The sequence below is a fragment of the Pseudophryne corroboree genome, chromosome 5 (assembly GCF_028390025.1).
Source record: "Pseudophryne corroboree isolate aPseCor3 chromosome 5, aPseCor3.hap2, whole genome shotgun sequence".
In the NCBI taxonomy this organism is placed as follows: Eukaryota; Metazoa; Chordata; class Amphibia; order Anura; family Myobatrachidae; genus Pseudophryne; species Pseudophryne corroboree.
This window is the reverse complement of record NC_086448.1, coordinates 367,226,995-367,242,322: the sequence shown is the minus strand read 5'-3', so window position 1 is coordinate 367,242,322 and position 15,328 is coordinate 367,226,995.

The following is a 15,328-nucleotide window of genomic DNA, read 5'->3' as shown; positions in this document are numbered from 1 at the left end:
ATGGATTGTGATTGCATAATGTTGCATTGAATTTTGCATTGCATTTATTGTGATGTCATAATTTTGCATTAAATTTTGCATTGCATGGATTGTGATGTCATAATTTTGCATTAAATGTTGAATTGCATGGATTGTGTTTGCATAATTTTGCATTAAATGTTGCATTGCATGGATTGTGATGTCATATTTTATCATTATATGTTGCATTGCATGGATTGTGATTGCATAATTATGCATTAATTGTTGCATTGCATGGGTTGTGATGTCATAATTTTGCATTAAATGTTGCATTGCATGGATTGTGATGTCATAATTTTGCATTAAATGTTGCATTGCATGGATTGTGTTAGCATAATTTTGCATTAAATGTTGCATTGAATGGATTGTGATTTCATAATTTTGCATTAAATGTTGCATTGCATGGAGTGTGATTGCATAATTTTGCATTACATGTTGCATTACATGTATTGTGATGTCATAATGTTGCATTAAATGTTGCATTGCATGGATTGTGTTGTCATAATTTTGCAATAAATGTTGCATTGCATGGATTGTGATGTCATAATTTTGCATTAAATGTTGCATTGCATGGATTGTGATTGCATATTGTTGCATTATATGTTGCATTGCATGGATTGTGTTTGCATAATTTTGCATTAAATGTTGCATTGCATGGATTGTGTTTGCATAATTTTGCATTACATGTTGCATTACATGTATTGTGATGTCATAATGTTGCATTAAATGTTGCATTGCATGGATTGTGTTGTCATAATTTTGCAATAAATGTTGCATTGCATGGATTGTGATGTCATAATTTTGCATTACATGTTGCATTACATGTATTGAGATGTCATAATTTTGCATTAAATGTTGAATTGCATGGATTGTGTTTGCATAATTGTGCATTAAATGTTGCATTGCATGGATTGTGATTGCATAATGTTGCATTGATTTTTGCATTGCATTTATTGTGATGTCATAATTTTACATTGCATGGATTGTGATGTCATAATTTTGCATTAAATGTTGCATTGCATGGATTGTGATTGCATAATGTTGCATTGAATTTTGCATTGCATTTATTGTGATGTCATAATTTTGCATTAAATGTTGCATTGCATGGATTGTGATGTCATAATTTTGCATTAAAGTTTGAATTGCATGGATTGTGTTTGCATAATTTTGCAGTAAATGTTGCATTGCATGGATTGTGATTGCATAATTTTGCATTACATGTTGCATTACATGTATTGTGATGACATAATGTTGCATTAAATGTTGCATTGCATGGATTGTTATGTAATAATTTTGCATTAAATGTTGCATTGCATGGATTGTGATGTCATAATTTTGCATTAAATGTTGCATTGCATGGGTTGTGATGTCATATTTTTTCATTATATGTTGCATTGCATGGATTGTGATTGCATAATTATGCATTAATTGTTGCATTGCATGGATTGTGATGTCATAATTTTGCATTAAATGTTGCATTGCATGGATTGTGTTAGCATAATTTTGCATTAAATGTTGCATTGAATGGATTGTGATTTAATAATTGTGCATTAAATGTTGCATTGCATGGATTGTGATTGCATAATTTTGCATTACATGTTGCATTACATGTATTGTGATGTCATAATGTTGCATTAAATGTTGCATTGCATGGATTGTGTTGTCATAATTTTGCAATAAATGTTGCATTGCATGGATTGTGATGTCATAATTTTGCATTAAATGTTGCATTGCATGGATTGTGATTGCATATTGTTGCATTAAATGTTGCATTGCATGGATTGTGTTTGCATAATTTTGCATTAAATGTTGCATTGCATGGGTTGTGTTTGCATAATTTTGCATTACATGTTGCATTACATGTATTGTGATGTCATAATGTTGCATTAAATGTTGCATTGCATGGATTGTGTTGTCATAATTTTGCAATAAATGTTGCATTGCATGGATTGTGATGTCATAATTTTGCATTACATGTTGCATTACATGTATTGAGATGTCATAATTTTGCATTAAATGTTGAATTGCATGGATTGTGTTTGCATAATATTGCATTAAATGTTGCATTGCATGTTTTGTGATTGCATAATGTTGCATTGATTTTTGAATTGCATTTATTGTGATGTCATAATTTTACATTGCATGGATTGTGATGTCATAATTTTGCATTAAATGTTGCATTGCATGGATTGTGATTGCATACTGTTGCATTGAATTTTGCATTGCATTTATTGTGATGTCATAATTTTGCATTAAAGTTTGAATTGCATGGATTGTGTTTGCATAATTTTGCATTAAATGTTGCATTGCATGGATTGTTATGTAATAATTTTGCATTAAATGTTGCATTGCATGGATTGTGATGTCATAATTTTGCATTAAATGTTGCATTGCATGGGTTGTGATGTCATATTTTTTCATTATATGTTGCATTGCATGGATTGTGATTGCATAATTATGCATTAATTGTTGCATTGCATGGATTGTGATGTCATAATTTTGCATTAAATGTTGCATTGCATGGATTGTGATGTCATAATTTTGCATTAAATGTTGAATTGCATGGATTGTGTTTGCATAATTTTGCATTAAATGTTGCATTGCATGGATTGTGATTGCATAATTTTGCATTACATGTTGCATTACATGTATTGTGATGTCATAATGTTGCATTAAATGTTGCATTGCATGGATTGTTATGTAATAATTTTGCATTAAATGTTGCATTGCATGGATTGAGATGTCATAATTTTGCATTAAATGTTGCATTGCATGTATTGTAATGTCCTATTTTTTCATTATATGTTGCATTGCATGGATTGTGATGTCATAATTTTGCATTAATTGTTGCATTGCATGGATTGTGATCTTATAATTTTGCATTAAATGTTGCATTGCATGGATTGTGATGTCATAATTTTGCATTAAATGTTGAATTGCATGGATTGTGTTTGCATAATTTTGCATTAAATGTTGCATTGCATGGATTGTGATTGCATAATTTTGCATTACATGTTGCATTACATGTATTGTGATGTCATAATGTTGCATTAAATGTTGCATTGCATGGATTGTGATTGCATAATGTTGCATTGAATTTTGCATTGCATTTATTGTGATGTCATAATTTTGCATTAAATGTTGCAATGCATGGATTGTGTTGTCATAATTTTGCAATAAATGTTGCATTGCATGGATTGTGATGTCATTATTTTGCATTAAATGTTGCATTGCATGGATTGTGTTTGCATAATTTTGCATTAAATGTTGCATTGCATGGATTGTGTTTGCATAATTTTGCATTACATGTTGCATTACATGTATTGTGATGTCATAATGTTGCATTAAATGTTACATTGCATGGATTGTGTTGTCATAATTTTGCAATAAATGTTGCATTGCATGGATTGTGATGTCATAATTTTGCATTACATGTTGCATTACATGTATTGAGATGTCATAATTTTGCATTAAATGTTGAATTGCATGGATTGTGTTTGCATAATTGTGCATTAAATGTTGCATTGCATGGATTGTGATTGCATAATGTAGCATTGATTTTTGCATTGCATTTATTGTGATGTCATAATTTTACATTGCATGGATTGTGATGTGATAATTTTGCATTAAATATTGCATTGCGTGGATTGTGATGTCATCATTTTGCATTAAATTTTAAATTGCATGGGTTGTGATTGCATAATTTTGCATAAAATGTTGCATTGCATGGATTGTGATTTCATAATTTTGCATTAAATGTTGCATTGCATGGATTGTGATGTCATATTTTATCATTATATGTTGCATTGCATTGATTGTGATTGCATAATTATGCATTAATTGTTGCATTGCATGGGTTGTGATGTCATAATTTTGCATTAAATGTTGCATTGCATTGATTGTGATGTCATAATTTTGCATTAAATGTTGCATTGCATGGATTGTGATGTCATATTTTATCATTATATGTTGCATTGCATGGATTGTGATTGCATAATTATGCATTAATTGTTGCATTGCATGGGTTGTGATGTCATAATTTTGCATTAAATGTTGCATTGCATGGATTGTGATGTCATAATTTTGCATTAATTTTTGCATGGCATGGCTTGTGATTGCATAATTTAGCATTAAATGTTGCATTGCATGGATTGTGATGTCATAATTTTGCATTAAATGTTGCATTGCATGGATTGTGATTGCATATTGTTGCATTAAATGTTGCATTGCATGGATTGTGTTTGCATAATTTTGCATTAAATGTTGCATTGCATGGATTGTGTTTGCATAATTTTGCATTACATGTTGCATTACATGTATTGTGATGTCATAATGTTGCATTAAATGTTGCATTGCATGGATTGTGTTGTCATAATTTTGCAATAAATGTTGCATTGCATGGATTGTGATGTCATAATTTTGCATTACATGTTGCATTACATGTATTGAGATGTCATAATTTTGCATTAAATGTTGAATTGCATGGATTGTGTTTGCATAATATTGCATTAAATGTTGCATTGCATGGATTGTGATTGCATAATGTTGCATTGATTTTTGCATTACATTTATTGTGATGTCATAATTTTACATTGCATGTATTGTGATGTCATAATTTTGCATTAAATGTTGCATTGCATGGATTGTGATTGCATAATGTTGCATTGAATTTTGCATTGCATTTATTGTGATGTCATAATTTTGCATTAAATTTTGCATTGCATGAGTTGTGATGTCATAATTTTGCATTAAATGTTGAATTGCATGGATTGTGTTAGCATAATTTTGCATTAAATGTTGCATTGAATGGATTGTGATTTAATAATTGTGCATTAAATGTTGCATTGCATGGATTGTGATTGCATAATTTTGCATTACATGTTGCATTACATGTATTGTGATGTCATAATTTTGCAATAAATGTTGCATTGCATGGATTGTGATGTCATAATTTTGCATTACATGTTGCATTGCATGGATTGTGATTGCATATTGTTGCATTAAATGTTGCATTGCATGGATTGTGTTTGCATAATTTTGCATTAAATGTTGCATTGCATGGATTGTGTTTGCATAATTTTGCATTACATGTTGCATTACATGTATTGTGATGTCATAATGTTGCATTAAATGTTGCATTGCATGGATTGTGTTGTCATAATTTTGCAATAAATGTTGCATTGCATGGATTGTGATGTCATAATTTTGCATTACATGTTGCATTACATGTATTGAGATGTCATAATTTTGCATTAAATGTTGAATTGCATGGATTGTGTTTGCATAATATTGCATTAAATGTTGCATTGCATGGATTGTGATTGCATAATGTTGCATTGATTTTTGAATTGCATTTATTGTGATGTCATAATTTTACATTGCATGGATTGTGATGTCATAATTTTGCATTAAATGTTGCATTGCATGGATTGTGATTGCATAATGTTGCATTTAATTTTGCATTGCATTTATTGTGATGTCATAATTTTGCATTAAAGTTTGAATTGCATGAATTGTGTTTGCATAATTTTGCATTAAATGTTGCATTGCATGGATTGTGATTGCATAATTTTGCATTACATGTTGCATTACATGTATTGTGATGACATAATGTTGCATTAAATGTTGCATTGCATGGATTGTTATGTAATAATTTTGCATTAAATGTTGCATTGCATGGATTGTGATGTCATAATTTTGCATTAAATGTTGCATTGCATGGGTTGTGATGTCATATTTTTTCATTATATGTTGCATTGCATGGATTGTGATTGCATAATTATGCATTAATTGTTGCATTGCATGGATTGTGATGTCATAATTTTGCATTAAATGTTGCATTGCATGGATTGTGATGTCATAATTTTGCATTAAATGTTGAATTGCATGGATTGTGTTTGCATAATTTTGCATTAAATGTTGCATTGCATGGATTGTGATTGCATAATTTTGCATTACATGTTGCATTACATGTATTGTGATGTCATAATGTTGCATTAAATGTTGCATTGCATGGATTGTTATGTAATAATTTTGCATTAAATGTTGCATTGCATGGATTGAGATGTCATAATTTTGCATTAAATGTTGCATTGCATGTATTGTAATGTCCTATTTTTTCATTATATGTTGCATTGCATGGATTGTGATGTCATAATTTTGCATTAATTGTTGCATTGCATGGATTGTGATCTTATAATTTTGCATTAAATGTTGCATTGCATGGATTGTGATGTCATAATTTTGCATTAAATGTTGAATTGCATGGATTGTGTTTGCATAATTTTGCATTAAATGTTGCATTGCATGGATTGTGATTGCATAATTTTGCATTACATGTTGCATTACATGTATTGTGATGTCATAATGTTGCATTAAATGTTGCATTGCATGGATTGTGATTGCATAATGTTGCATTGAATTTTGCATTGCATTTATTGTGATGTCATAATTTTGCATTAAATGTTGCAATGCATGGATTGTGTTGTCATAATTTTGCAATAAATGTTGCATTGCATGGATTGTGATGTCATAATTTTGCATTAAATGTTGCAGTGCATGGATTGTGTTTGCATAATTTTGCATTAAATGTTGCATTGCATGGATTGTGTTTGCATAATTTTGCATTACATGTTGCATTACATGTATTGTGATGTCATAATGTTGCATTAAATGTTACATTGCATGGATTGTGTTGTCATAATTTTGCAATAAATGTTGCATTGCATGGATTGTGATGTCATAATTTTGCATTACATGTTGCATTACATGTATTGAGATGTCATAATTTTGCATTAAATGTTGAATTGCATGGATTGTGTTTGCATAATTGTGCATTAAATGTTGCATTGCATGGATTGTGATTGCATAATGTTGCATTGATTTTTGCATTGCATTTATTGTGATGTCATAATTTTACATTGCATGGATTGTGATGTCATAATTTTGCATTAAATATTGCATTGCGTGGATTGTGATGTCATCATTTTGCATTAAATTTTAAATTGCATGGGTTGTGATTGCATAATTTTGCATAAAATGTTGCATTGCATGGATTGTGATTTCATAATTTTGCATTAAATGTTGCATTGCATGGATTGTGATGTCATAATTTTGCATTAAATGTTGCATTGCATGGATTGTGATGTCATATTTTATCATTATATGTTGCATTGCATGGATTGTGATTGCATAATTATGCATTAATTGTTGCATTGCATGGGTTGTGATGTCATAATTTTGCATTAAATGTTGCATTGCATGGATTGTGATGTCATAATTTTGCATTAATTTTTGCATGGCATGGCTTGTGATTGCATAATTTAGCATTAAATGTTGCATTGCATGGATTGTGATGTCATAATTTTGCATTAAATGTTGCATTGCATGGATTGTGATTGCATATTGTTGCATTAAATGTTGCATTGCATGGATTGTGTTTGCATAATTTTGCATTAAATGTTGCATTGCATGGATTGTGTTTGCATAATTTTGCATTACATGTTGCATTACATGTATTGTGATGTCATAATGTTGCATTAAATGTTGCATTGCATGGATTGTGTTGTAATAATTTTGCATAAAATGTTGCATTGCATGGATTGTGATGTCATAATTTTGCATTAAATGTTGCATTGCATGTATTGTGATGTCATAATGTTGCATTAAATGTTGCATTGCATGGATTGTGATGTAATAATTTTGCATAAAATGTTGCATTGCATGGATTGTGATGTCATAATTTTGCATTAAATGTTGCATTGCATGTATTGTGATGTCATATTTTTTCATTATATGTTGCATTGCATGGATTGTGATTGCATAATTATGCATTTATTGTTGCATTGCATGGATTGTGATGTCATAATTTTGCATTAAATATTGAATTGCATGGATTGTGTTTGCATAATTTTGCATTAAATGTTGCATTGCATGGATTGTGATTGCATAATTTTGCATTACATGTTGCATTACATGTATTGTGATGTCATAATGTTACATTAAATGTTGCATTGCATGGATTGTGATGTCATAATTTTGGATTAAATGTTGAATTGCATGGATTTTGTTTGCATAATTTGCATTAAATGTTGCATGCATGGGTTGTGATGTCATCATTTTGCATTAAATGTTGCATTGCATGGATTGTGATGTCATAATTTTGCATTGAATTTTGCATTGCATGGATTGTGATGTCATAATTTTGCATTAAATGTTGCATTGCATGGATTGTGATTGCATTTTGCATTGCATGGATTGTGATGTCATAATTTTGCATTAAATGTTGAATTGCATGGATTGTGTTTGCATAATTTTGCATTAAATGTTACATTGCATGGATTGTGATTGCATAATTTTGCATTACATGTTGCATTACATGTATTGTGATGTCATAATGTTGCATTAAATGTTGCATTGCATGGATTGTGATGTAATAATTTTGCATTAAATGTTGCATTGCATGGATTGTGATGTCATAATTTTGCATTAAATGTTGCATTGCATGGATTGTGATGTCATATTTTTTCATTATATGTTGCATTGCATGGATTGTGATTGCATAATTTTGCAATACATGTTGCATTACATGTATTGTGATGTCATAATGTTGCATTAAATGTTGCATTGCATGGATTGTGATGTCATAATTTTGGATTAAACGTTGAATTGCATGGATTTTGTTTGCATAATTTTGCATTAAATGTTGCATGCATGGGTTGTGATGTCATAATTTTGCATTAAATGTTGCATTGCATGGAATGTGATGTCATAATTTTGCATTGAATTTTGCAATGAATGGATTGTGATGTCATAATGTTGCATTAACTGTTGCATTGCATGGATTGTGATTGCATAATTTTGCATTAAATGTTGCATTGCATGGATTGTGATTGCATAATGTTGCATTGAATTTTGCATTGCATTTATTGTGATGTCATAATTTTACATTGCATGTATTGTGATGTCATAATTTTGCATTAAATGTTGCATTGCATGGATTGTGATTGCATAATGTTGCATTGAATTTTGCATTGCATTTATTGTGATGTCATAATTTTGCATTAAATGTTGCATTGCATGGATTGTGATGTCATATTTTTTTCATTATATGTTGCATTGCATGGATTGTGATTGCATAATTTTGCAATACATGTTGCATTACATGTATTGTGATGTCATAATGTTGCATTAAATGTTGCATTGCATGGATTGTGATGTCATAATTTTGGATTAAAAGTTGAATTGCATGGATTTTGTTTGCATAATTTTGCATTAAATGTTGCATGCATGGGTTGTGATGTCATAATTTTGCATTAAATGTTGCATTGCATGGATTGTGATGTCATAATTTTGCATTGAATTTTGCAATGAATGGATTGTGATGTCATAATGTTGCATTAACTGTTGCATTGCATGGATTGTGATTGCATAATTTTGCATTAAATGTTGCATTGCATGGATTGTGATTGCATAATGTTGCATTGAATTTTGCATTGCATTTATTGTGATGTCATAATTTTACATTGCATGTATTGTGATGTAATAATTTTGCATAAAATGTTGCATTGCATGGATTGTGATGTCATAATTTTGCATTAAATGTTGCATTGCATGTATTGTGATGTCATAATGTTGCATTAAATGTTGCATTGCATGGATTGTGATGTAATAATTTTGCATAAAATGTTGCATTGCATGGATTGTGATGTCATAATTTTGCATTAAATGTTGCATTGCATGTATTGTGATGTCATATTTTTTCATTATATGTTGCATTGCATGGATTGTGATTGCATAATTATGCATTTATTGTTGCATTGCATGGATTGTGATGTCATAATTTTGCATTAAATATTGAATTGCATGGATTGTGTTTGCATAATTTTGCATTAAATGTTGCATTGCATGGATTGTGATTGCATAATTTTGCATTACATGTTGCATTACATGTATTGTGATGTCATAATGTTACATTAAATGTTGCATTGCATGGATTGTGATGTCATAATTTTGGATTAAATGTTGAATTGCATGGATTTTGTTTGCATAATTTGCATTAAATGTTGCATGCATGGGTTGTGATGTCATCATTTTGCATTAAATGTTGCATTGCATGGATTGTGATGTCATAATTTTGCATTGAATTTTGCATTGCATGGATTGTGATGTCATAATGTTGCATTAACTGTTGCATTGCATGGATTGTGATTGCATAATTTTGCATTAAATGTTGCATTGCATTTATTGTGATGTCATAATTTTACATTGCATGGATTGTGATGTCATAATTTTGCATTAACTGTTGCATTGCATGTATTGTGATGTCATAATCTTGCATTTAATGTTGCATTGCATGGATTGTGATTGCATAATGTTGCATTGAATTTTGCATTGCATTTATTGTGATGTCATAATTTTGCATTAAATGTTGCATTGCATGGATTGTGATGTCATAATTTTGCATTAAATGTTGAATTGCATGGATTGTGATTGCATAATTTTGCATTACATGTATTGTGATGTCATAATGTTGCATTAAATGTTGCATTGCATGGATATTGATGTAATAATTTTGCATTAAATGTTGCATTGCATGGATTGTGATGTCATAATTTTGCATTAAATGTTGCATTGCATGGATTGTGATGTCATATTTTTTCATTATATGTTGCATTGCATGGATTGTGATTGCATAATTATGCATTAATTGTTGCATTGCATGGATTGTGATGTCATAATTTTGCATTAAATGTGGAATTGCATGGATTGTGTTTGCATAATTTTGCATTAAATGTTGCATTACATGGATTGTGATGTCATAATTTTGCATTAAATGTTGCATTGCATGGATTGTGATTGCATACTGTTGCATTGAATTTTGCATTGCATTTATTGTGATGTCATAATTTTGCATTAAAGTTTGAATTGCATGGATTGTGTTTGCATAATTTTGCATTAAATGTTGCATTGCATGGATTGTTATGTAATAATTTTGCATTAAATGTTGCATTGCATGGATTGTGATGTCATAATTTTGCATTAAATGTTGCATTGCATGGGTTGTGATGTCATATTTTTTCATTATATGTTGCATTGCATGGATTGTGATTGCATAATTATGCATTAATTGTTGCATTGCATGGATTGTGATGTCATAATTTTGCATTAAATGTTGCATTGCATGGATTGTGATGTCATAATTTTGCATTAAATGTTGAATTGCATGGATTGTGTTTGCATAATTTTGCATTAAATGTCGCATTGCATGGATTGTGATTGCATAATTTTGCATTACATGTTGCATTACATGTATTGTGATGTCATAATGTTGCATTAAATGTTGCATTGCATGGATTGTTATGTAATAATTTTGCATTAAATGTTGCATTGCATGGATTGAGATGTCATAATTTTGCATTAAATGTTGCATTGCATGTATTGTAATGTCCTATTTTTTCATTATATGTTGCATTGCATGGATTGTGATGTCATAATTTTGCATTAATTGTTGCATTGCATGGATTGTGATCTTATAATTTTGCATTAAATGTTGCATTGCATGGATTGTGATGTCATAATTTTGCATTAAATGTTGAATTGCATGGATTGTGTTTGCATAATTTTGCATTAAATGTTGCATTGCATGGATTGTGATTGCATAATTTTGCATTACATGTTGCATTACATGTATTGTGATGTCATAATGTTGCATTAAATGTTGCATTGCATGGATTGTGATTGCATAATGTTGCATTGAATTTTGCATTGCATTTATTGTGATGTCATAATTTTGCATTAAATGTTGCAATGCATGGATTGTGTTGTCATAATTTTGCAATAAATGTTGCATTGCATGGATTGTGATGTCATCATTTTGCATTAAATGTTGCATTGCATGGATTGTGTTTGCATAATTTTGCATTAAATGTTGCATTGCATGGATTGTGTTTGCATAATTTTGCATTACATGTTGCATTACATGTATTGTGATGTCATAATGTTGCATTAAATGTTACATTGCATGGATTGTGTTGTCATAATTTTGCAATAAATGTTGCATTGCATGGATTGTGATGTCATAATTTTGCATTACATGTTGCATTACATGTATTGAGATGTCATAATTTTGCATTAAATGTTGAATTGCATGGATTGTGTTTGCATAATTGTGCATTAAATGTTGCATTGCATGGATTGTGATTGCATAATGTAGCATTGATTTTTGCATTGCATTTATTGTGATGTCATAATTTTACATTGCATGGATTGTGATGTGATAATTTTGCATTAAATATTGCATTGCGTGGATTGTGATGTCATCATTTTGCATTAAATTTTAAATTGCATGGGTTGTGATTGCATAATTTTGCATAAAATGTTGCATTGCATGGATTGTGATTTCATAATTTTGCATTAAATGTTGCATTGCATGGATTGTGATGTCATATTTTATCATTATATGTTGCATTGCATTGATTGTGATTGCATAATTATGCATTAATTGTTGCATTGCATGGGTTGTGATGTCATAATTTTGCATTAAATGTTGCATTGCATTGATTGTGATGTCATAATTTTGCATTAAATGTTGCATTGCATGGATTGTGATGTCATATTTTATCATTATATGTTGCATTGCATGGATTGTGATTGCATAATTATGCATTAATTGTTGCATTGCATGGGTTGTGATGTCATAATTTTGCATTAAATGTTGCATTGCATGGATTGTGATGTCATAATTTTGCATTAATTTTTGCATGGCATGGCTTGTGATTGCATAATTTAGCATTAAATGTTGCATTGCATGGATTGTGATGTCATAATTTTGCATTAAATGTTGCATTGCATGGATTGTGATTGCATATTGTTGCATTAAATGTTGCATTGCATGGATTGTGTTTGCATAATTTTGCATTAAATGTTGCATTGCATGGATTGTGTTTGCATAATTTTGCATTACATGTTGCATTACATGTATTGTGATGTCATAATGTTGCATTAAATGTTGCATTGCATGGATTGTGTTGTCATAATTTTGCAATAAATGTTGCATTGCATGGATTGTGATGTCATAATTTTGCATTACATGTTGCATTACATGTATTGAGATGTCATAATTTTGCATTAAATGTTGAATTGCATGGATTGTGTTTGCATAATATTGCATTAAATGTTGCATTGCATGGATTGTGATTGCATAATGTTGCATTGATTTTTGCATTACATTTATTGTGATGTCATAATTTTACATTGCATGTATTGTGATGTCATAATTTTGCATTAAATGTTGCATTGCATGGATTGTGATTGCATAATGTTGCATTGAATTTTGCATTGCATTTATTGTGATGTCATAATTTTGCATTAAATTTTGCATTGCATGAGTTGTGATGTCATAATTTTGCATTAAATGTTGAATTGCATGGATTGTGTTAGCATAATTTTGCATTAAATGTTGCATTGAATGGATTGTGATTTAATAATTGTGCATTAAATGTTGCATTGCATGGATTGTGATTGCATAATTTTGCATTACATGTTGCATTACATGTATTGTGATGTCATAATGTTGCATTAAATGTTGCATTGCATGGATTGTGTTGTCATAATTTTGCAATAAATGTTGCATTGCATGGATTGTGATGTCATAATTTTGCATTAAATGTTGCATTGCATGGATTGTGATTGCATATTGTTGCATTAAATGTTGCATTGCATGGATTGTGTTTGCATAATTTTGCATTAAATGTTGCATTGCATGGATTGTGTTTGCATAATTTTGCATTACATGTTGCATTACATGTATTGTGATGTCATAATGTTGCATTAAATGTTGCATTGCATGGATTGTGTTGTCATAATTTTGCAATAAATGTTGCATTGCATGGATTGTGATGTCATAATTTTGCATTACATGTTGCATTACATGTATTGAGATGTCATAATTTTGCATTAAATGTTGAATTGCATGGATTGTGTTTGCATAATATTGCATTAAATGTTGCATTGCATGGATTGTGATTGCATAATGTTGCATTGATTTTTGAATTGCATTTATTGTGATGTCATAATTTTACATTGCATGGATTGTGATGTCATAATTTTGCATTAAATGTTGCATTGCATGGATTGTGATTGCATAATGTTGCATTTAATTTTGCATTGCATTTATTGTGATGTCATAATTTTGCATTAAAGTTTGAATTGCATGGATTGTGTTTGCATAATTTTGCATTAAATGTTGCATTGCATGGATTGTGATTGCATAATTTTGCATTACATGTTGCATTACATGTATTGTGATGACATAATGTTGCATTAAATGTTGCATTGCATGGATTGTTATGTAATAATTTTGCATTAAATGTTGCATTGCATGGATTGTGATGTCATAATTTTGCATTAAATGTTGCATTGCATGGGTTGTGATGTCATATTTTTTCATTATATGTTGCATTGCATGGATTGTGATTGCATAATTATGCATTAATTGTTGCATTGCATGGATTGTGATGTCATAATTTTGCATTAAATGTTGCATTGCATGGATTGTGATGTCATAATTTTGCATTAAATGTTGAATTGCATGGATTGTGTTTGCATAATTTTGCATTAAATGTTGCATTGCATGGATTGTGATTGCATAATTTTGCATTACATGTTGCATTACATGTATTGTGATGTCATAATGTTGCATTAAATGTTGCATTGCATGGATTGTTATGTAATAATTTTGCATTAAATGTTGCATTGCATGGATTGAGATGTCATAATTTTGCATTAAATGTTGCATTGCATGTATTGTAATGTCCTATTTTTTCATTATATGTTGCATTGCATGGATTGTGATGTCATAATTTTGCATTAATTGTTGCATTGCATGGATTGTGATCTTATAATTTTGCATTAAATGTTGCATTGCATGGATTGTGATGTCATAATTTTGCATTAAATGTTGAATTGCATGGATTGTGTTTGCATAATTTTGCATTAAATGTTGCATTGCATGGATTGTGATTGCATAATTTTGCATTACATGTTGCATTACATGTATTGTGATGTCATAATGTTGCATTAAATGTTGCATTGCATGGATTGTGATTGCATAATGTTGCATTGAATTTTGCATTGCATTTATTGTGATGTCATAATTTTGCATTAAATGTTGCAATGCATGGATTGTGTTGTCATAATTTTGCAATAAATGTTGCATTGCATGGATTGTGATGTCATAATTTTGCATTAAATGTTGCATTGCATGGATTGTGTTTGCATAATTTTGCATTAAATGTTGCATTGCATGGAT